This window comes from Phocoena sinus, chromosome 1 (assembly GCF_008692025.1).
Source record: "Phocoena sinus isolate mPhoSin1 chromosome 1, mPhoSin1.pri, whole genome shotgun sequence".
Taxonomy (NCBI): Eukaryota; Metazoa; Chordata; class Mammalia; order Artiodactyla; family Phocoenidae; genus Phocoena; species Phocoena sinus.
Window position 1 is genome coordinate 156210539 of NC_045763.1, and position 24497 is coordinate 156235035.

Here is a 24497-nt window from a genome sequence, read left to right on the forward strand (position 1 = left end):
CACTGAGCCTGCGCGTCCGGAGCCTGTTGCTCCGCAACGGGAGAGGCCACAACAGTGAGAGGCCCGCGTACCGCAAAAAAATAAAAAAATAAAATTTATTTATTTTTAAATTTATTTATTTTATTTTTGGCTGTGTTGGGTCTTCGTTGTTGTGCGCCGGCTTTCTCTAGTTGCGGCAAGTAGGGGCTACTCTTCTTTGTGGTGCACGGACCTTTCATTGCAGTGGCTTCTCTCATTGCAGAGCATGGGATTTAGGCATGTGGGCTTCAGTAGTTGTGGCTCATGTGCTCTAGAGTGCAGGCTCAGTCGTTGTGGTACACGGGCTTAGTTGCTCTGCAGCACGTGGGATCTTCCTGGACCAGGGCTCAAACCCATGTCACTTGCATTGGCAGGAGGATTCTTAACCACTGCTCCACCAGGGAAGCCCCGAATCCTTTTATTATAATTTGTTGTCTTTAAAAATCGTCCTTTCATTTTGTCCAGACTCTTCTATATAATTTCCAGTCATTTAATTTAAATGAAATTACCTATTTTCTGCCAGTTTGCTTCCTTTCAGAGAGGAAAGAATATGAATTTTAGGAAGGGACATCAATTTCTTTCAGGTAAGTGTTGGCCTCTAGTGGATCAAAAGTGACAATACACTTTTAGAATAATTGTCTGACATTCTACAGAGAACGATTTTAGGAAAGCAACAAAGTAGATAGATTGAAAGTACAGAAGAAAACAAAGAAAAAAACTACTTTGCCAAATATCATAAATAAATGCACTGATGAAATCATATAAAAATATTAGCATTAACTACCTAATAAATTTAAAACTTAGAAATGTATAAAATATCATAAACAAAAGTAAAATAAACTGGAGAAAACTTCAAACATGGCCTACAAATAGAGCAAAATGTACAAGAGATTTGGAAATGTATCAGAAAAAAACAGGAAACACATAGAAAAATGGGTGAAGGCTATCAATATACACAAGAGAAAACCTAAAAAGCAATGTTCAAATTCATTAGCAGTCAGAGAAATGCAAATTAAAACAATAATTTATCACTCTTACTTGTTAGAGTGGACCGTAAGTGTAGAAAGAATGTAGGGAATTCAGAACTCTCATGCACTGCTGGTGGGAATTCAGACTGGAAATACCATCTGAAAAGCAATTGGCAGATTAGTCAAATTTGCTATGACCTAGCAATTCTACTCCTGTGTGTGTGTGTTGTGTATGTTTGTGTATGTGTGTGTGTGTCTATATCTCTCTATATATTCCCCCCAAATTCTCACAAGCTTGAAAGCAGTATAGTATGCAGAGGTATGTTTATTGTGGCATTGTTTACAGTGGCACAGTGGAGATGAAATCTGGGAGACATCAGAGTGACCCTCATTGGAGAAGTACCTGGGGAAAATATGGTGAAGGCACCCACCATGGAATAGTTTTCAGCAATAAGAAATAAAGTACAAGATATACACAGAGCAATACAGATGGATTTTTAAAATTGTACTAAGTAAAACTAAGCAACAGAATTAAATGTAATATGTAATACCATTTGATTTATGAAAATACATGCTTACAATAGTACACATTTTATAATAATTTACATAAATGAAAGGATATTCATTGAATATACTAGGAAACTTGCCTATGTGTTTCCTAGTAGGAGGGAGGGGGAGTAAAATGGGAATCAGTCAGTCAAGATAAAAGGGAGTAAGCCTGGTAATGTACATGAAAAGAGAAGTATCATTAGCTCAACTCTTTTCAGCTGAGGTCCAATATCAAAAAAGAAAACTTTAACAACCTTATAGAAAAAATAGGCAAAGGACATAAAGAGTGAACATACAAAATAAACGCAAATAAGGAAAAAACATATGAGAAACAATGTTCAACTTCTTAGTACCCAAAGAAATAAAATGTAAAAGAAAAGTGTGATAACATCTTTCATCTGTCATATACTCAAAAAAATTTAATGAAAATATTCTACGTTATTGGGGGAATATTGAAAGAGGTATTCATAAAGAGCTGGTAGTTTAAATTGCTAATGCTTTCCTGAAGGGCAACCTAGCAGTATATATGAAGAACATTAAAGATAATCAAACCCTTTAATTCTGCAATTCCTCTTCAAGGAATTTATCTTAAGTAGATCACTGGATAAGAGAATAAAGTTATAAATATATCCACTATTTACAATAAAAGATAATATCTAAGCATCCAGCAATAGGTAAAGAGGTAAATCATTGATACATTCATAATGAAGGAATATATAATATGATGTGCTCAAAGAATTTTTACTGTACAGGAACATGTTCATGAAATAATGATATCTGAGAAACATATAAAATTATAGAATACACTTATATACAGTGCCAGAAAATACATCAAATGGTAACAGCAGTTATCTCTAAATAGTAATAATACAGTATTACTGAGGATTTTTCTTTGCTACACATTTCTGTATTTTCCTAAGGTTACTACAAAAATATATATTTCCAATATAGTTAGAAAATATGCATTGATTTAGGAGGCATGAGGGCATCTTGACTTGTGATGAACAGGTAATCTGAGGAAGGACATGCCATCTGGTCTAAGAAATGCCACCTAAGGATGACAGAGAAATTGCCAGGAGCAAGCTTATGCTTGCTGATCTTAAGGATCCAGACCTTTACAAAGAAGCAGTGAAAGAAAAGGTGAGCTTGTGGTCCACCAGGATTCTGTCTGCTACATTCAGATCCTTAGAGGAGTTCTGATGTGCAGAGTAAGACAGAAGCAATAGATGATCTGTGTTCCATGCACGTTCAACATCAAAATGTCACTCAATCTGAGAATTTTTGATGAATAGAGTGAGTGCCCTTTTCAAACATAAGGTGATTTATAGCACTAGTTTCCACCCAAAAGGGATCTCTAGGTGATTCTGATAATTTCTAGGAAGTTAGGAAGCTATATAGCAGCATTGCACTAGTATCAGTTACAGATAAACCTGTAAATCCAAAATGTCAGAAAAGTATTTATATCATTTGAAGAGCTACTGAAGATAGGTTTATAAAGATAAAATGGCTTGAGATTAGGGTAATTATATCTGGCTTATACAAACCCAGGTATGCTTTTGCCAAAAATATTTACAAATTTTACACTGCCTTCCAGGAATTTTGATGCAGAAAACCTAAGTCCATGCCTAATGGAGACAGACTCACAATGGAATATGGTAGGTTCACCATGACTGAGACACTTCTTGAGACGAGCCTCAGTAGCTGATGATCTTGTCTCCAGTGAGCAGAAATAGGTCAGCCTAGAGACCAGCTGGAGGTGGTTTGTATAGAAAAGGAATCCAACTCCTAAATAACTCTGAGAGTCAATGAACTCAAATTTTAATTTTGGAAAGGTAATTGAGACTATCAGCCATGGTAATGGGCAAAGGTCCTATCAATGACACTGAATATCAAGAAAGTACAACTGGGTAGTGAGCACCTCAGAGATGGAAAAGAGTGATTCCAGAAAGTAGGGGAGGGAAGAGCAAGGATGCTCGGAGGGCAGTGATGTGGAAACAAGCTAGCTACTTTGCCATTGTAAAATGTGATCATCACAAATCAGGAGACTAGAAATGAAAATAGATATCATCTTATTACAAACTGAGACCCAAACTTTTACAAAAGTCTATAGTTTTCTAAAGTCATTACATATCCTATTTCTGAAAACTAACCAAGCAGAGCAGTAGTGAACTATAATTATGACCTGGTAAAACTTTTTTGAAAACTAAATGCAACAGATCTTGGAAAACAAGTTTCTATTAATATAAGGAGATGATTCATAATGAAATAGCTAAAAAGAACAGAAGGAAGTTATTCAAAATTCAGCGGAAAAGACAGTGCAAACTTCAGAGCTATAAGGCCCCTTGAAATCAGGTGGAAATGAGCAAGATGGAACTCCTGGATACAATGACTGACTCTGAAAATGCACATGGAGCTAAAGACTCAGAGCCTGTGAAACAACACCATGTCCTAATGACATTTAGCTTTTTCAAGTGATACCCACATCACTCTTTCAATCACTCATTCCATAAATATTTCATACTTTCCGTGCACCAGCTTCTTTGCAATATTTAATATCTTTGCTTCCTGGTGCTCTGATGTAATTTGTCACAAGTGCAAGAAAGGTTTTTTAAAAGAGTGTGAAAAGAAACTTTCTCAGCTTCTATCCCATATTGGATCCCTTCTTTCTGCCAAGGCAGATTTAATTATTTCATAGTACAATGTTTCTATTTCTGTTGTGGTTCACTTTTATTTCAGGGCAAGCTGGTCTCTTAAGTATCTTAGGCTCAAGGACAGTATTCATCCCTGTATTTGTAGCCCTTAGGAGAATGTCCTATACACTGTAAGCACTTTATAACTATTTGGCAACATTCAGCACTGCCAGTAGGTCTATCATTCTCTGGGCCTCAGTTTCCTGATTAGTGAAATGGGTAGAGTGATTAAGGACATGTAATGTGACAGTGCTTGGCACAGGCAGGTACTCTGTGGTAACGCAGGCCTTCTAGAGCATTCAGCCCCCCTCTTGGTAACAACACTTATTTTTTATTGGTTGGAGGTCATCAAGAGAATGTGACTGCTGGTTGATCTGAGAGCTGGACCCTGGCAATCTAAGTCTCCTTACCCCCACCCGTCCCTGGAATCTATGTTCAGCCTACTACTGTCATACTAACTGCTGTTTCAAGGACACAGCCTGGAGACAGTCATGTGCTGCTGAGACCATCTGTACTGCATACGTTACTGAACCCTGTTAAGGCCTCTCAGTAGACTAATATTCTGGCAGGCAGAAGTGGAGGCCACCCAAGACAAACCTGCTATGTAAATCCTCTTGTTTATTAAACCTGCCTCCTACCAATCTGGAGTGGTCTGCCTCTTTGGTGTTTTCTTGCCCTCCATGTACAGGGGTCAGTTTTGAATTTCACCTGGGGAACTCCCGAGGTTGTGAACAAACATCTTTGGGAAGTCACAACTTTACTACTCTTGGGTCATGAGATTTCAGTGGTGCTGAGTCTACCTGCCCCTTCCTCCCCAACTCTGATTTTTAAGCTTGAGTTTAACCAAAGCCAGAACAATTAGAGCCAATGAACATTTGTTCTGGGTCATTTGCTGAGACAATTGGGAAAAGGCTCCCTTGTTCCATGGGGGTTGCTAAGTGACTTAGATATCAAACTCTGAGCTGCCGAGACTGCCCACATGCAGAGCCTGCCCATAAACACTCTTAAGATTTCCTAAAATGCTATTAATTATAACAGACCATTTTTTTATGTTCCACTAAGAATGAAGAAATGTAAAAAGAAAATGTAAGTTGCATGCTGACTTCAGAGCTGTGAAAATGAGAGGGCAAATGTGCACTTTAGAATTGATGAAATATAGTAAAAGCAGCACAGAGGAAAAAGAGATGAAGAATTATATAAAATCTTAATGATATCATTATATTCCTTAGATCCCCCCATATCTAAATCCTTAAGCTACTCCTGAATTACTGAGGTACAAGAAGGTGCTTATTTTGGTAAGGCTGCTGTAACAAAGTACCATAAATCAAGTGGCTTAAACAATAAAGAATTATTGTTTCACAGTTCTGGAGGATAGAAATCCAAAATCAAGGTGTCAGCACATTGGTTCCTTCTGAGGACTAGGAGAGAAGAACCTGTTCCAGATCTCTCTGCTTGCCTTGTAGTTGGCCATTTCCTCCCTGTGTCTCTTCACATTGTTTTCCCTCTGTTCATGTGTCCAAATTCCCCTTTTCATAAGGACAACAGTCACATTAGATTAGGGCATACCCTAATGATCTCATTTTAAAGTAATTACGTCTATAATAATCTTATCTCCAAATAAGGTCACATTCTGAAGTACGGGGAGTTAGAGCTTCAACATATCATTTTTGGGGGGGTGGGGGGGAGACCAAATTCAACCCATAACTGAGGGGATAACTTCATTATGAGAGCTAATGTGAGTTGAGTTTCTGTCATTTACAACCAAAAGACTTCTGCTCAGTAAATTTCAATTTCCTTCCCTTAGGTAACCAAATATTCTAAGTCCCAGTAAGTTTCCAGAAATGGGTAATAATATGCATAGGCACAATTTTTATTTAACCAATTCAGTTATTTCTGAATAATTATTTATTCACTTATTTTTATTTTTTTTGGCTGTGCCACATGGCACGTGGGATCTTAGTTCCCTGACCAGGGATTGAACCTGTGCCCCCTGCAGTGGAAGGGCAGAGTCTTAACTGCTGGACCACCAGGGAAGTCCCACACCAGGTAACTGAAGACCTAATGAGGGAAACTCCCTGGCTGTCCAGTGGTTAGGACTCCATGCTTCCACTGCATGGAGCAAGGATTCAATCCCTGGTCAGGAAACTAAGATCCCAAAAGCTGCAGGGTGCAGCCAAAAAAAAAAAAAAAAAGACCAAATGAGAAACGTGTGAAACCTCTTGGCAAACTATAGATCACTCTATACAATTAAGTATTGTGGACTTTTTTTCACTTAACCAATATTAAGACACTGTATTTGCTTTACATGACATTAATTTAATCTTCACAATTCTATGAAGCAGTTTGGTTAGATGTATAATTTGTCCCAGTTTTCAGTGTTGAAAACTGAAAAATAAAGAAACTAAGAAATTTTTCCAAAATCAGCTAACAAACAGCTAATACTGTGTAGTCTAGATTTTAACCCAAGTAATATATGTCCGGAGTTTAAACTCTTTACCGAGTAAGGTAGTATATAAGGAATAACAGAAGACATTTACACACATATAGATACATATATATATATACACACACACACACATACACACACACACACACACACACACACACACACATGAAAGGACAATGGAAAAATTGGCCACAGATGTCTGGTAAAAATGTTTTTTAGATTTTAAATGCTGAAATTAAAGCACTTATTTCTCTTTTGGTTCTGAAAATAGAACAGCTGGCTAAGTGCTCAATAAGTAGACAAAAATTCATTACTGTTTCATTCTGAGAGCAGCTGCGTCATGTAAAATTTGACTCTCACCACACAAGGACCACTCTTTTGCCTTATAATCAGTGTGACTCCTTTGTTCAAGCTGAGCCTTTCCGTCTTGAATGTCACCTCATTAAGCAATATGTTACTGTTTTTCTCATTTCATTGATGTATTGATGTCTGTTTCACTGCTCCAGGTTACATTTTACTGAACTTTTCAATAGAAGGATCCTTTCTAGCTATCTGGTGAATAAATATCCTCCATCAGCTTACCTTGGAACTATAATTTTGATATCCTGTTACAAGTCACACCTTCCCACTAAAGTCAAAAAAGCAATAACCATTTCATGCCTATGGTATGACTGATCCCAAGCTCACCAGGAAAGTGGACGGCTTTCTCTTGACCTTTTTGCTTTTTGTATTTTTTTTCCCCAAACCAAAAAGTTGAAGTGTTGAGACAAGTGAATAATCCTGGGCCATGAAAAAGTTATGGTAACACTGAGAATCATTAAGAGATTTGATTGCTGCTCCAATACCAGGAAGAGGAGCTTCCTCAATCTGAGCCACTGGGTCCCAAGATGTATGACTTATTAAAGATCTCATATAAGAAGGAAGAGTTAGCCTGGCTGGGTCCCACACATTTACTTAGTACTCACCTGGGAATGTATAATAGCTCTGAGGGCCAAGGTCAGAAAAAAAGATCTGTGGATCCAGAAATTTCCAGTTGAAATTGTGTCTACAGTCTTCCTGATTCCACAGCCCCATTATAGCCTGCTCCTAGCTGAAACTGTATACTGCACCTCCTCTCCTTCATTTCCACTGTTCACTGGGTAATGCCAGTTCATGTAGCTATGTGTCATTGTGAAGAATATACACTTTTGGAGTAAGGCAGACCTAGATTTGAATTGCATTTGATTTACATCATATAGTATTTATGATAAGCTTATTTACTTCTCTGTGCTTCAGTTTTCTCTTTTGTAAATGGGACAATAATAGTTACCTTTCAGAGCTATTCTGAGGATTAAATAGGTACAACATGCAAAACACAGAACTTTTTAAAAAAATATTTTAATTATTTATGGCTGCATTGGGTCTTCGTTGCTGTGCACAGGCTTTCTCTAGTTGTAGTGAGCAGGGGCTACTCTTTGCTGCGTTGCGAGGGCTTCTCATTGCAGTGGCTTCTCATGTTGCAGAGCATGGGCTCTAGACATGCGGGCTTTAGTAGTTGTGGCTCACGGGTTCAGTTACTCCGTGGCATATGGGATCTTCCTGGACCAGGGCTCAAACCTATGTCCCCTGCATTGGGAGGCAGATTCTTAACCACTGTGCCACCAGGGAATTCCCAAAACACAGTACATTCTAAATAAAAGTTCCTTTCCTTTCTTCTTCGCAAATCATCTCAAAAATGAAACTAAAATAATTCTGAAGGGGATCAGTAAATTGATAACTTTGAAAATGTTAACCTGATATCTCTCTATTTCTCTGTGGATAAGTACATATAGTAGCCATTGAAAGGTAATGATTAAAAGCACATAGTCTATAGCTAAACTACCTTGAGTTCAGATCACTTTGTAGTTCACTGTCTCATCTGTAAAATGGGTATAATAAATTTACCAACCTCATAGTATTGTTATGAGTGTTAAGTCAAGCAGGTAAAATATACAACAAACCTGAAACATACTAAGTGTTTGCTAAGTGTTATAATTCAGGACTCTTATAGTAAAACTTATAATTTATACATATTAAGATAGAGATTTCCTGTTTATTTTAATATTTCAATCCCTTAAAAGAGAGCTCTGCCAGATACCTATGCCAGTTTCTCTAAAATGTGTATTTTGGGACCAACTATATTATTTTTTAGAGGTGTCATTCTGTGTAAATGCACTACATAGGTTTTTGCAAAGGAAAAAAAAAAGGCTGTTTAAAAATCGTTTTTCCTTCATAGTAGGGAATAAAAACCTACATCTATTCTTTTTGCATCTGATGTCCTAGATTATTCAAATAATACTCATGTTGACAACCTTTTGATTCTTTGACAGTCAAGTAACTTTGCAAATAGCTTTATTACCCAAAGTTCTAAAAATATCAGTGTCTACTTTCAGATACAGGCTAGTAGATAATTTCTTTTGTAAAAATATTTATTTATTTATTTGGTTGTGCCAGGCAGGCTCACTAGTTGTGGCTCTCGGGCTCCTTAGTTGCGGCACATGGGCTCCTTAGTTGTGGCATGTGAACTCTTAGTTGTGGCACGCATGTTGGATCTAGTTCCCTAACCAGCGATCGAACCTGGGCCCCCTGCACTGGGAGTGGGGAGTTCTAACCACTGTGCCACCAGGGAAGTCCCTAGTAGATAATTTCAATATTCGTTCATTCAACCAGAATTTACTGAGAATCTACTCTGTGCCAGGTAGTGTTACAGAATACAGATGCTAGCGAACTCAGGTTTGGCTGCTTGCTGCTTGAAAATCAATGTCCAAGAGGCAACTGTTGGTAGAATGGAAAGTTGCTTTTAATCAGAAAAGCTGGCAATATGGGGAGGAGGCAGACTCATGTCCCCCAAAACCAACTCTGAAGATTCTACTTGGCCATGAAAGTTTTTAAAGGGAAAAGGGGAAGTAATCTCAGTTAATAGACAGACATAGGGAGTCATACTTGTAGCCGTCTCCTACTGTGTGGCAGCTTGTTGATGCGTGATCTTTCTATAAATGCTACCTCATTCACACAGTTTGTTCGCAAGATTACTGAAGGGGAAGGTAGGGGAGTGATCTGGTCATCTGTTAGTTATTTATTCTTCATTTTTACTTCTTTGATCTATGGAAAAAACCAACAGGTTAAGCAACATATTGTGTGATCAAAAGATCCGAAAGGTGTGGACATGAGTAGAGCATGGGGGTGCCTGGCTTAAGATTAGTTACAATATAGCTTTGCTAAAGTGGCAAGAAAAAAGAGGTCTCCTGCTGAGGGCGATTTCCTGCAAAGAGCTGCTTACACAGACAAAACTCTCTGCCCTTGTAGAGCTCTCATTATAGTGGGAAGGGAGAGGGTCAGTAAACAAATAGATTACTAAAATACATAATATTCCAAATTATGGAAGGTAACATGGAGAAAAAAATAGTCAGAGAAAGGAAAATAAGGTGACCCACAGTAGGCAGAGGAATTACAATTTAATGGTTAGAGAATGTCTCACTGAGAGGGAACCTTTTCAGCAAAGGCCTGAGAGAAGTGGAGTAGGTCATGTGGATATCTAGTGGAAGAACATTCTAGGAAGAAGGAACAGCACATGCAAAGGCCTACAGGTGGGTGTGTATCTGGAATGTTCAAGGAATGACAAGGAAACTAGTGTGGCTAAGTAGAATAAGCAGCAGCAAGAACAGCAGGAATTGAAGACAGAAGAATGTCCATAGAAGCATTACTAATAATATCCCAAACCTGGAGACAACTCAGATATCTATTAGTAGTAGAATGGATAAATTACATTTATATAATGGAATTGCACATAGAAACAGAAAAGAAAAAAGACTATAGGTTCTTTCAGTAATATGGATGAATCTCACAGTATTAGGCAAAAAAAGGCCAAAGCTAAAGAAGAAAAACTGCATGATTTCACTTACATAAACTACAAAAAAGGCAAAATTAGTTCATACAGTTAGAAGAAAGATTACAGTTGCCTTTGAGGAGAACAGAGATATTTGTTATTGGAAAGGGGATACAAAGGGTCTTTTGGGAGGGTTGAGTGGAGGTAATATGTATGTTCATTTTGTGGCAATTTGCTCAGCATTTGCGAACCTTTCTGTACCTATGTTATACAAAAAATTAAAAAAAGAAAAATATACAGTAATGAATGGAAGAATATGATATAGCAAGTACACACAATTCTTTCAAGAAATTTTACAATGGGAGCTGAGAAATGGGACAATAGCCAAAGGGTAATTTTGAAGAAGAGAGAAATGACTGTTTTGGAAACTCCCATATTTGCCATAAATAAGAAACACCTGTCCTATTATTTACTTAGTAGGTTTTCTTTACATTGACTCATATTTAATGTAAATTTATTTAAAAAGCAAATCTCATATTAACATTATAAGAATCACTTGACACAATAAAAGTAACTAAAAATACAATGAAAAAGCCATTCAGTTAAAATAATCTAAAAGTGTAAAAACAATTAAGTGTAAATAAATTAATCTAATTGAGTTAAAAAATAAGTTCCTCAGTCAGAAAACTAGAGCTGTTAATAATCACTCAGACAAAAAAAGCATTCTGTTCTATGTCTATATAACCATCACCACCTCTGCTCACTTTTCCATAACTATCTCTTATACTTTAAGAACCCCATTTCAAACATTCATATTGAGTTCAACAAAGAAAAAAATGAAAACACAGTCCTCACAACTCTAGGAGAAAAGGATGCTGACCTGCCCAGCACTTGAGGTCATCCCCAGTTCTGTGTCTCCCTGGCTTGGAGGGAAGTTGGGCTCTGAAAAAAAGCCTGCCCTTGCTGACTGAAAAGAACCTCCATTCCCACATCTCTTCTTGTAAAGTGCTGACATGTGCATAAGTATGGGAGATGGGGAGATGCTGCTCAGCTGTGGCTGTAGCAACCTTGCCTGAAACAAGGTAAAGTTAGGAGGGCATCCCAGAGAGGCTGCAAGTGATCACATCACTGAGTTCTAGGGCCCTAAATCACCTCCCTATTCCACATCTTAGAATACACTGCTTCATAACAATGGAGGCAATATTTTCCAAATATCAGGGTACCTGATCTTTCAGCAAGATAGAATATTTAAAAAACCAGAGCTGCTCAGCCAGGCACCCTGCATCCTGGCCAGGGGCCGCCCCACCCACCAGTGCACACAGCAGCAGCTATGGCCCTGCCACAAGAGGAGGGTTCACACAGCTTACACAGAGGACAACCCTTGAGCACCTGGCTCTGGTAGCCAAGTGAGATTGCACTTCTGAGCCCCATAAGACATCTCCTAAATAAATCCACTACTTGAAGACTGGAAGAGATGGATAGTTGACCTAATGCATAGAAACAAACACAGCAAATTAGACAAAATGAGACAGAGGAATATGTCCCAATAGAAAGAACAAGACAAAATCTCAGAAAAAGAGCTAAAATAAGTGGAGATAAACAATCTACTTAATAAAGAGTTAAAAGTAATGGTCATAAAGATGCTTACTGAACTCAGGAGAAGAATGAATGAACACAATAAGAACTTCAACAAAGAGACAGAAAATATAAGAAGAAACCAAACAGAAATTATAAATGAACTGAAAAATACATTAGAGGGGTTCAACAGCAGACTGGATGAAGTAGAAGAATGAATCAGAGAACTGAAAGACAAAGCAATGGAACTCACCCAGACAGAACAGCAAAATGTAAAAAGAACTTTTTTAAAAATGAGGACATTTTAAGGAACCTTTGGGATAACATCAAGCAGAATGACACATTATAGGGTTCTAGAAGAAGAGAAAGAGAAAGGGCCAGAAAAATTAATTAATTGAAGAAATAGTAACTGAAAACTTCCCTAATTTGGGGAAGAAAACAGACATCCAGGTACAGGAAATATAAACCCAAAAAGATAACACCAAGACACATTATAATTAAAATGGTAAAAGTTAAAGACAAAGAGAGAATCCTAAAAGCAGTAAGAGAAAAACAACTTGTTGCATAAAAGGGAAACCCCATAGGGCTATCAGCAGATTTTCAGTAGAAACTTTACAGGCTGGAAGGGAGAAGCATGACAAAGTCAAACTGCTGAAGGGGAAAAAACTTCCAACCAAGAATTCCCTACCCAGCAAGTTATCACTCAGAATTGAAAGAGAGATCAGGAGTTTCCCAGATAAGTGAAAGCTAAACGAGTTCATCCTCACTAAATTGGCCCTACAAGAAATGATAAAGGAACTTCCTTAAGCTGAAAAGAAATGGCACTAAATAATAATAAGAAAACATGCAGAAGTAAAAATCTCACTGGAAAAGGCAAATATTAATAAAAATAGTGGATCAATCACTTGTAAAGCAAGTATGAATGTTAAAAGACAAGAGTAGGAAAAGTAACTAAATTACAATAAATAGTTCAGGAATGCATAAAATAAAAAGATGTAAAATGTGTCACTGAAAACACAAAACATGCAGGGGAGGGTGGCAAAAGATAAAGCTTTGGAATATCTTCAAATTTAAGTTGCTACCAACTTAAAACAAGCTACTACTTATATAAGATGTTATAGGTGAAACTCACAGTAACCAAAAAGACTTATAGTAATTATACAAAAGAAAATGAGAAAGAAACTAAACATATCTAAACATAACACCAAAGAAAACCATCAAAAAACAGAAAAGACAGAAAGAGTAGAAAGGAACAGGGAGAAACTACAAAAACAACGAGAAAACAATGAAATGGCAATAAGTACATACCTATCAATGATTACCACATTAACAAAATTAAGGATAAAAACCATATGATCATTTCAATAGATGCAAAAAAATTTGATGAAACTCAACATCCACTTACGATAAAAACTCTCAACAAAGGGGGTATAGAGGGAATGTACCTCAACATAATAAAGGCCATAAGTGACAAACTCACAGCTAACATCACACTCAGCTGTAACAAGCTGAAAGCTTTTCCTCTAAGATGAGGAACAAGACAAGGATGCCCACTCTTGCCACTTTTATTCAACATAGTATTAGAAATCCTCATCACAATTAGACAAGAAAAAGAAAAGGCATCCAAATCATAAATGAAGAAGCAAAACTGTCCTTTTTGCAGATGACATGATACTACATATAGAAAATCCTAAATACTCCACCAAAAAACTGTTAGAATAAATACAGTTAAGTTTCAGTTTATAAAATCAACATACAGATCTGTAACATTTCTATCACTGATAACAAACTATCTGTGCTCGGCCCCGGGCGTCCCCGGGAGTCCCGACCAGCAGGACAAATCCTTGTGAGTCCGAGGAGGAACCTGTAGGGGTTGAAAAGAGAAGAAGGGGCAGGAGACGCGAAAGAATGGAGGCAAGACAAAATCCTGATCAAGCCTCAAACTTTTATTGCTGCAGTAGCTGTATTTATACAGTACAGAGAAAGGGGGGCGGGATCCAGAATAAGGGAAGTATTTGGCAAATTATCATTGGTGCTGCGTGCGCGGGCTTTCGTTGGAAGCGCGGGCTTTCGTTTTTAGGCGCGGGCTTTTATCTCATTAAGCAGGAAGAGAAGCAGGGTGTCGGCCATCTTCTAATGGCGAAAACTTCTTGGCTCCCAACATCTCCTCCCTTTTTATTTCTTTTAAGGAGGTGGGCATTAACCGAGTGAGGGAGTAGTGACGTGAATCCTCCCGTGGACAATGTATGTGTGTCCACCATTGCTGGCTCTTGGTATCTTTTGGGGAGGAGAGGCAGAGCCAAGAATAATCTTAGATACTGAAGCCAAAAACAATGTTTAGATACCAACCTCTTTCATAATTCAGGTATACTCACAGGGAATAACAGAGATTACCTTATGTATAAAGGTTTTCCCTTGTGCATGCTTTGCTGTCACACTCAACTTGGTACCCATACCCTCCCATCAAAGAGGGGGGTAGGCATGTCTCTGTCTCATGCCGCTCCAGTGGAGGGGCAGCCAGAATCATCTTTTGGTTCTGCTTCAGGTTAAATTCTGAGGCAAGTGTGGAGGGGGTTCAGCCTGGCTGACAACCAGCAAAGATGACAGGATCAGGGTCACAACGGATAGTCCTTGTTGTCTTTGTCGTCTTTTCAATGCCAAGAGGATCTCCATCTTTTTCTGAAAAGGAAAAGAAATACAATCTCAGGGAAAAGGGCCCTGGATAATTTTCATTATTTCATAGAATTTATAGGTTTAATAAGACGCTCGGGCAGCCAACGTGCTCCACCTTCCTTGGTATTGTATACACATGCAGACCCCCTCCCCCAGATGAGGAGTGGATCGGGCCCATGCCACTTAAAGGTCAAAGGGTCTTTCCACATAACTTGTGCATATTGATTTTTAGTTTCTTGATGCCAAAGACGATCGGCGGCAGATCTACCATTAATATCTAATTGTAAAAAATTAATAACAAATAGGGCATGACTAAGAATATTTTTTGGGGAATTTTTTGTAGCAGTTAAATCATTATTTTTAAGTTTGGAAATGGTATTTTTAAGAGTTTGATGGGCTCTTTCTACTATGCCTTGACCCTGGGGGTTATAGGGAATTCCCGTAAGATGTTTTATTTGAAACCGGGTGCAAAAATCTTGGAAAGCCTGGGAAGTATACCCAGGCCCATTATCTGTTTTAATTATTTGAGGCTTGCCTAAAACTGTAAAACTTTGGAGCACATGTGAAATAATGTTTCTTGTGGCTTCTCCTCTCTGGAGGGAGGCATATATAAAGCCGCTAAAAGTGTCAATGGACACATGAATAAATTTTAATTTTCCAAATTCAGCAAGATGGGTGACATCCATTTGCCAAATTTCATTAGGTAATAAACCTCTTGGGTTTACTCCAAGATGTGGAAGAGGTAAAAGTGTAACGCACCCTGGACAATTTTTTACAATTTGTCTTGCCTGCTCTCGAGTGAGCTTGAACAACAAGCGAAGAGTATGTGCATTAACATGATGTAGCTGATGAAATTGAGTAGCCTGAGAAATAGGATCAGAGGTTATGGTGCACATTAGGCGGGCATTTTTATCAGCTAAATCATTGCCCTGAGAAAGGGGTCCAGGGAGATCTGTATGAGCCCTAAGATGATCAATAAAAAAAGGCACTTGTCTCCGGAGTATAAGACTCTGAAGCTGTTGAAAAAGGGGAACAGCATTGGAAGAGGGTTTAATATATGGAACAGTTTCTAAAAGGGGGACGGACAAGGCTATATATGAGCTATCCGTATATAAATTAAAGGGGGTTTCTTGTAATATTTCAAAAACCTGAAGAATGGCAAAAAGCTCAACAAGCTGTGCTGACAAAAAGGGGGATTGTACCCTATAGGACTGATTGTTTATAACATATACAGCAACACCGGATGATGATCCATCAGTAAATACTAAGGCAGCATCTACCAAAGGAACAGCAGAAGTAATTTTGGGAAATATAAAGAGATGTTTTCTAGCAAACTGAAGGAGCTTATCAGGAGGATAATGATTATCAATATTACCCTGAAAGGAGGATAAGGAAACAAGCCATTTATCATCAGTTTGCAGTAACCAATTAAGTTCTTCTTTGGTATAGGGGAGAATCAAATGATCAGGATCTCTGCCAAAAAATTGACGGCTTTTTTCCCTGCCTAAAGTAAGAACCTTTGCTACTAAGGAAGGGTAGGTCTTAAGCACTTTGTTAGGAGAAACGGACAAATGTATCCACAAAAGGGGATGATCTTGCCATAGAACTCCAGTGGGTGTATGTGCAGTGGCACAGACAATAAGACTAAAGGGACGACCATAATCTAAAAAGGTAATCTGCTGACATCTAATGGCCTTTTCTACTAATTGAAGAGAATTTTTAGCCTCTTTAGTCAGCCTACGGGGTGACAAGGGATCTGATGGCCCTTGTAAAATTTCAAATAAAGGTTTTAACTCTCCCGTAGTAAGTTTAAGATATGGTCGTAGCCAATTAATATCTCCCAAAAATTTTTGAAAATCATTAAGGGTTTGTAAATGTGATACCTGTATGTGTATCTTTTGAGTGGTAATTATATTCCCATTTAATTCAAAACCAAGATAATAGTATGGATCTTTTAATTGTACCTTATTCGAAGCAATTTGAAGGCCAAAGGAAGCAAGATTATCCTTTAAATCTTGATAACAATTAAGGAGCTCGTCAGTTAATCTTCCAGCCAAAAGAATATCATCCATGTAATGAATGATATAAATATCAGGCCAACGAGCCCTAAGAGGATCTATAGCTTGTGCAACAAATTTCTGACATAAGGTGGGGCTATTTGCCATACCCTGTGGGAGGACCTTCCATTGAAAACGTGGCATTGGGCCTTTAAAATTAATTACTGGGAGACTGAACGCAAAACGTTCTCTATCTTGAGGATGAAGAGGGACAGTAAAAAAGCAATCTTTAAGATCAATAATAATTTTAAAATAACCAGCTGGAATGGCAATAGGAGAGGGCAAGCCAGGCTGTAAAGCTCCCATAGTAAACATCGTTTTATTAATTTCCCTAAGGTCTTGGAGGAGTCGCCATGAGCCAGTCCTCTTTTTTATCACGAATATAGGGGTATTCCATGGAGAAGTGGTGGCTTCCAAATGTCCAGCGGCCAATTGTTCCTGTACTAACTTTGTGGCAGCTGTGAGTTTTTCTTCTGTTAAAGGCCATTGGTCCACCCAAACGGGGTCATCAGTTTTCCATCGTATTTTGTCCGCATGGGGCACAGGAAGGTCAACGGCCGCTAAGAAAAAGGCGAACTACCTAGGCCCTGGCGACTTATATTAGATGTCAGGGAAATAGGTTGTCTGATTCCTTGATTATTTTTTCCTAAACCTAAGCCTGGTAGAAACCCTTGATTCAGCATTTGTTGGGTCACCACCTCGTTGGGGCTGGCCATGATTAACTTTAATTGTGACAAGATGTCGCGTCCCCAAAGGTTTAATGGGATGTGTGGCAAAATGTAAGGTTGCACCTGTCCAGTATTACCTTCAGCATCTGTCCATGTAAGAACCTTGGAACTCCGTTTAGGATTGGTAGAATGTCCTATGCCTTGTAAATGAGTTATAGATACTGTACAAGGCCAAGAGGAGGGCCAATATTTCTCCGAAATAACTGTTGCATCAGCTCCTGTATCGACTAAACCTTCAAATTTCTTTCCATCTAACCACAGGGTTAAGAGCGGCCTTTCAGGAGTAATTTGTTGGACCCAATAGACATCTGAGGAACCAAAAGCAGCATCTGCTCTAGGGTAACTAGTGTGGCTCTTATTCAAAGAATTTAGGGGTAACAATACTAACTGTGCTATCCTTTGACCTCTAGGGATCGATATAGGGCCTTGTAAAGCAGATGCCAAAAGGGTAATTTGACCCGAATAATCATTGTCGATAACACCAGGTATAATTTGGAGGCCAGCCAAAGCAGAGCTACCTCTTCCTAAAATTAAGCCATAAGTATTTGGGGGCAGGGGGCCATAAACTTCTGTGGGAATCGGTTGCACTCCTTGTTCTGGGACTAATATTGAGTCGGTGGAGGCACAGAGGTCCAATCCTGCGCTTCCGGGGGTGGCTCGGCAGAGGGAGCCAACGTCTGGGTGAGGGGAACTTGTCCAGATTTTTGAGGAACAAACCGAATCGCCCCTTGGTTCGGTTCCAAGGAAGGGGCCAGGGGCTGGCCCCATGAAAAGTTTCCCTGTTTTTTGGGGAGTAGTTGGCCATTTATGTCCGTTTTTGAATAACATTCCGAAGACCAATGTTTGCCTCTTTTACAGCGAGGACAAACGGTGGTGGGAGGAGCTCGGGATTGATGTTGGGGTTGTTGTGGGTTAGCCTTTGATGACTGTCCTTGTCTATATAGTGGACAATCCCGGGCAAAGTGTCCAGGTTGTTTGCAATTATAGCAAGTTTTTTGTTGTTTGTCTAGGGCGGATGTGTCTTTAAATAAAATCTTTTAGGGCGGCTCCTATTGCAAGGCCAACAAAATGGGAGGGACCAATTCCGGAACACAATTTAATATAATCAGCAAGGCTACCACCACGATGAGCCCGAAGGGCAGCCTGGCAGGCCGGATTAGCATTTTCATAAGCTAAATGTTTAACAAAGGCGTTATCAGTTTCACTGTCGCCCACCAGACGTTCGGTGGCGTCCGTGAGGCGGCTAATAAACTCACAATAAGGCTCTTCTGGTCCCTGGCGAATTTTCGCCAAAGAAGTTGTGGCCGAACCCTTAGGCGGAAGGCGGCGCCAGGCCTTAAGGCCAGCATTTTGTATTTGAGCCAACAGACCAGGGGGAAAAGCAGCCTGAGCCTCATTGGAATCATAGGGGCTGCTTTAAGAATTGTTTCTCCGGTCTCAACAACCTTTTGGATATCGGGGTCAAAAAAATGACCCATAAGAATCTCTCTAATTAAATTCCAATATGAAAATGCAGTCACAGGTACTTTAGAAGGCCCAAAAGTCTTATAATAATCATTTAAACAATCTCCTACACGATTCCAACATTTTTTATCTATCGTCCCTTCTTGTGGGAACCATGGGCAAACATCAGACAAAAATATTTAAAAAATCACGCAAATCTTTTTTTCTAGCCTTAATCTTTCGCATCTTGAGGGAATCCTCGATCCCCTGAAGAAAGAGTTCGTGGGAACTCAATTCCTGTCCCATTTTTAAGCTCCACTTACCTTACTCTCTACCGGTCACAACTGCCGAAGGGCGGCTAGTCCTCCGGGGACCTAATCGAGCTGCACTTTCGAGTTCACTCTCGCGGCGGCTCAGTGGGTGCCTGGCCAGGCCTTCGTAAGCGTGCTACCTCCGTTAGGATCCGTTCCTCGAGCCCCACGTTGGGCGCCAATTGTGCTCGGCCCCGGGCGTCCCCGGGAGTCCCGACCAGCAGGACAAATCCTTGTGAGTCCGAGGAGGAACCTGTAGGGGTTGAAAAGAGAAGAAGGGGCAGGAGACGCGAAAGAATGGAGGCAAGACAAAATCCTGATCAAGCCTCAAACTTTTATTGCTGCAGTAGCTGTATTTATACAGTACAGAGAAAGGGGGGCGGGATCCAGAATAAGGGAAGTATTTGGCAAATTATCATTGGTGCTGCGTGCGCGGGCTTTCGTTGGAAGCGCGGGCTTTCGTTTTTAGGCGCGGGCTTTTATCTCATTAAGCAGGAAGAGAAGCAGAGTGTCGGCCATCTTCTAATGGCGAAAACTTCTTGGCTCCCAACAACTATCAAAAAGAGAAGCAAAAAATAATAATCCCATTTACAATTACATCAAAAACAATAAAATACCTAGGAATAAATTTAACCAGAGAAATGAAAGACCTACACACTGGAAACCATAAGGCACTAATGAAAGAAATTAAAGAAAACACAAAAAAATGGAAAGATATTCCATGTTCATGGAAGAAAAAATATTGTTAAATTGTCCCTGTCCCAAAGCAGCATAGACTCAATGCAAACTACCAAAATTCCAATGGCGTATTTCACAGAACTAGAGCAAATAATTCTAAAATTTGTATGGAACCACAATAGATCCCCATCAGGCAAAATAATCTTGAGATAGAAGAACAAAGCTAGAGGTATCACACTTCCTGATTTCAAACTATACTACAAAGCTATAGATATCAAAACAGATTGGTACTGGCACAAAAACAAACACACAGCTCGATGGAACAAAACTGAGAGCTCAGGGCTTCCCTGGTGGCGCAGTGGTTGAGAGTCTGCCTGCTGATGCAGGGGACATGGGTTCATGCTCCAGTTCAGGAAGATCCTACATGCCGCAGAGCGGCTGGACCCGTGAGCCATGGCCACTGAGCCTGCGCATCTGGAGCCTGTGCTCTGCAATGGGAGAGGCCACAACAGTGAGAGGCCCGCGTACCGCAAACAAAAAAAACTGAGAGCTCAGAAATAAACCCATACATATATGGACAGTTAATTTACAACAAAGGTACAAAGAACATACAAAGGAGAAAGGATAGTCTCTTCAATAAATGGTGCTGGGAAAACTGGACAGCCATGTGCAAAGAATGAAACTAGACCACTATCTTATACCATATACATAAATTAACTCAAAATGGATTAAAGATTAGAATGTAAGACCTGAAACCATAAAATTTCCAGAAGAAAACATAGGCAGTAACCTCATTGACATCTATCTTCGTGGGTTTTTTTTAGATCTGACTTCAAAGGCAAGTGACACAAAAGCAAAAAATAAACAAATGGTTCTACATCAAACTAAAAAGCTTCTGCACAATGAAAGAAACCAGCATCAAAACGAAAAGGTAACCTACAGTATGGGAAGAAATCTGCAAATCATGTAGCTGTTAAGGGGTTAACATCCAAAATATATAAAAAACTCACGCAGGGCTTCCCTGGTGGCGCAGTGGTTGAGAGTCTGCCTGCCGATGCAGAAGACACGGGTTCATGCCCCGGTCGGGGAAGATCCCACATGCCGCGGAGCGGCTGGGCCCGTGAGCCATGGCCGCTGAGCCTGCACGTCCGGAGCCTGTGCTCCACAACGGGAGAGGCCACAACAGTGAGAGGCCCGCGTACCGCAAAACAAAACAAAACTCATGCAACTCAACATCAAAAAAACCAAAAAACAAACCCAAACAACCCAATACAAAAATGGGCAGAGGATCTGAATAGACATTTTCCCAAAGAAGACATAAAATGGCCAACAAGCATATGAAAAGATGTCCAACCACACTAATTATTATGGAAATGCAAATCAAAACCACAATGATGTATCACCTCACATCTGTTAGAATGGCTATTAGCAAAGAGATAAGAAATAAATGTTGGAGAGGATATGGAGAAAAAGGAACCCTTGTACACTATTGGTGCGGCTACTGTGGAAAACAGTATGGAGATTCCTCAAAAACTTAAGTTGGAACTACCATATGACCCAGCAATTCCACTTCTGGGTATTTATTCAAAGAACCTGAAAACATTACTTTGAAAATTATATACACCCCTATGTTCATTACTGCATTATTTACAAGAGTCAGGATATGAAAACAACATAAGTGTCTACTGATGGGTGAATGGATAAAGATGTGGTACGTATACAACTGTCCGGGTACATTTGAATTTCAGATAAACATGGAATCTTCTTTTAGAATATGTCTCAAATGTTGCACTAGACATACTTATACTAAAAATGTATCTGTTGCTTACCTGAAATTCATCTGTAACTGGGCCTGTATTATTATTTGGTAAATCTGGAGGACAAAGTCAAATAAAATAGTATGAGAAGGGTCAGGGCAGAGGTCATCACAGGATGTTTGGGCACATGTCAGGGAAGAGTTCATAGAGCTGGTAAGACTGAATCTTAAGCTGATAATTTGTGGTGTGTACCACTCATTTCAGAATTTAATAACACATCATCATGAGTTATGATTTAATTTTTTGATGAATATGTTTTGTCTACAGAATTAGATCCTACGTTGCTTGAAGACAGCAACCAGTTCTTTGCGTTCCCCATACCACCTAGTACTGACAGGCACACCAAAGGCGTGTAGTAAGTAACTGCATGAATGGATTCAAATGGCTTTATCTTCGCAAAGAGTAAAAATATTCTGTTTATGAAATCATTGTTAACTGGTATTTTCTTTTTTAGTTTTTAAACACTGCAGCCAAGAATCCAGTCTGGTAACTTTGGAGTCAAATTAGTAATAAAGATAAGGGTTGTCTGTAGGGCAGCAACCTAGGTCAGTTTCATGATGCTGTGGGCACATTTTTGATATCTGGGCTCCTTCCTAAGACCCTCATGTGTGGCATACTCTTGCTTGGATCAGACATATTGAAGCAGTACTTACAGTAGGCAGTCAGTCCAAACTGACTACTGACAAACACATCCCACTCACACTTAAATTCCTCTTCAACCTACAGTTTGGAACTGTCCCCCACCTTCCACTACAGTGAGCTCCAAGCTGGTCCAGAGTGAGGTCTACCGCTATTCAGCTGTTAGAATCACAAGGGAAGATAGTTTTTCTGACCTCCTCTCCTAGCCTCAGCTCTTCAGACCAGAACTAGGGAGGCAGCCTTGCTCCCACTAAGCACACTTCCCCAAGTGGCACCTTTCCAACAATTTATAAGGTAATATGTTGACATGATAGATGTTAGATTGATCATGAAAAGACATTAAACAGAAACCTGAGAGAAACATACAGAGTAGGCAGTCAAAAAGGGAGCATTTTTTTTTTTTTTTTTTTTTTTTTTGCGGTACGCGGGCCTCTCACTGCCGTGGCCTCTCCCGCCGCGGAGCACAGGCTCCGGACGCACAGGCCCAGCGGCCACGGCGCACGGGACCAGCCGCTCCTCGGCATGCGGGATCCTCCCGGACCGGGGCACGAACCCATGTACCCTGCATCGGTAGACAGACTCCCAACCACTGCGCCACCAGGGAAGCCCCCAAGGGAGCATTTTTTAAAATGTGCTCACTTCTTCCCCTTTAACTCCTTAAATTGAGTCTGAATTATTCGTGCCCATCTCTGGGCCCAGAGTATACTCTGTGGTCTGACCTAAGGTTCTTGCCAATTTCTTTTTACCACAATATTTCTAAGAGACAGTAACCAGGTCTAGAGCATTATGAGGACTTGAAGCTTCCGCCACAAAAGTCAAAAACGTCTTTAAAGTCTGTGCACCATAGGCCCATTTTCATGACTGGTTATAGTTTCCCCAGGCCAAAGGTAAACAAAGCTGGACACTAGGTAAAGTAGTCAGGACAGATTTTAGTCAATAATATATTGCAGGGCTTCCCTGGTGGCGCAGTGGTTGAGAGTCCGCCTGCCGATGCAGGGGACACAAGTTCGCGCCCCGGTCCGGGAAGATCCCACATGCCGCGGAGCGGCTAGGCCCATGAGCCATGGCCGCTGAGCCTGCCCGTCCGGAGCCTGTGCTCCGCAACGGGAGAAGCCACAGCAGTGAGAGGCCAGCGTACAGCAAAAAAAAAAAATAACATATTGCAACAGGGAAAAGTGTCAAGCATGAAATGAACTCACCCTGGATTTGTACATAAGCTACTGGGCAGTTACAAGAGGAAATGGGGGTGTAAGTGAGTGGTGGCTCAGTAGAGGCAGGGAGTGAAAAACAAAAAAGAATCAGGAAGGAGAACTGGAGACTCACCTGGGATTGCTAACCAGAATTTATGGCAGTTAGGCTCCTCCCCTCCTAGAAACATGGGGGTAGAGATCCTACCTTAGGATGTTGACCGGTACAAATGCTAAATTCTTTTGGCAGCCTTGAGCTTTCTCAGGCAGGCACTTCAAATGGGGCTGGGGTCACTCGAGGGATGTGGATTTGATGTTAAAAGACCATGTTAGTGTTTGTTCAAGTCTTTACATGCGAAGGTTGAGGCTTTGAGAAGAGGGCAGAGAAGCCTGGCCAGCCCGGTTAAGGAAAGACTCTCTGTCACTTATCAGTTAAATTATTTAGTAAGCGCTCCCTCCCCTTCCCAAAGTCTACAGGAAGGGTCCAGGGAATAAATATCTCAAACTGCACTTTCTGTGTCCCTGGAGCCCACGTGCAGCTGCCTGGCAAGAGCCAGGGTTAGCAGCACAACACAAGGACTAGGGACAATTCCAGCAGGAACCCTTAAGTTTAGAAACCTCAACACAAACACGCTGCGGACCTCTCAGAGCTTCAGCGCTCAGACCTGAGGCCGCAGTCGGGAGAGATCCTCGACTCCCAGCAGCCCGCGAGAGGAACTCAATGCGCATCCCGGGCGCCGTGCCCTGTTGGCCAGCAGAGCCAGCTCCGCTCACCCCTCCAGAAGGCTGCCCCGGGAACCAAGCGCTCGCAGCTGCAGCGTTCCGAATCCACTCGGCGATGTCCGGGCACAGGCCGGAAGCGGGAGGCCGTGGG

At 40.3% G+C, this 24497-nt stretch overlaps 1 long non-coding RNA gene across 2 annotated transcripts; it reads right to left on the reverse strand.

Annotated features, from left to right (window-relative positions):
- Positions 1-341: 341 nt before the first annotated feature.
- LOC116739218 lies at positions 342-24464 on the reverse strand. 2 transcript variants are annotated; one of them, XR_004345491.1, is made up of 4 exons: positions 24289-24464; positions 21810-21853; positions 1057-1145; positions 342-616 (listed from the first exon to the last, which is right to left on the reverse strand). It is a non-coding gene; the product is annotated as an uncharacterized LOC116739218 (long non-coding RNA). The 2 variants fall into 2 exon arrangements; XR_004345490.1 differs by having other exon boundaries at positions 24398-24455.
- Positions 24465-24497: the final 33 nt, after the last annotated feature.